We start from the raw sequence: 543 nt of genomic DNA, 5'->3' as shown, positions 1-543 counted from the left end.
TAGGAATGGAAGAAGGAATCAGGGCCAATCAAATGAAAAAGAAGTGACAACAGAGACAAAAAAAGTCAAAAGACAAGTCAAAGGCTGACATAGTTGCTCTAGACAAGCTTTTATTTTGCTCAGAGCTTCCTGGGAGGCAAGGTGAAAAGGGAGACACAACCAATCACTCATGTCCTCTTTTTGTCGGGGAAAGAAACACATTTATGCCAGTTGTCTTTCCTTTGCCACTTCAGGTCTACTCTCAACCCTTCTCCAGGCCATTCTCTTTTCTAGGAAGCTGAGATGTAGACTATATCAACAGGTTCCATGCCCCCCAGTTTCTAGCTGGGTTGAGCTCTGGCATGAGATCAGAGGGAGGGAGAATATTGAAGTCTGGCTATTTATCTGCTGCCTATTCCCAGGTTCTTCTGCCTTCAAGGTCAAGTTGCCTTGGGCTATCTGTGCCCCTCAACTGAAGGTCATCTCTCTGTACCAAGATCTCTTCTCTCCTGGATTCTGGCAACCCCTCCTTCCCTACTCCTTCCAGCCAGGAGTGATAACAAC

The sequence above is a fragment of the Galeopterus variegatus genome, unplaced genomic scaffold (genome assembly GCF_000696425.1).
Source record: "Galeopterus variegatus unplaced genomic scaffold, G_variegatus-3.0.2 Scaffold566, whole genome shotgun sequence".
In the NCBI taxonomy this organism is placed as follows: domain Eukaryota; kingdom Metazoa; phylum Chordata; class Mammalia; order Dermoptera; family Cynocephalidae; genus Galeopterus; species Galeopterus variegatus.
The sequence above is the reverse complement of the archived record's forward strand: the minus strand, read 5'-3'. Positions refer to the sequence as shown.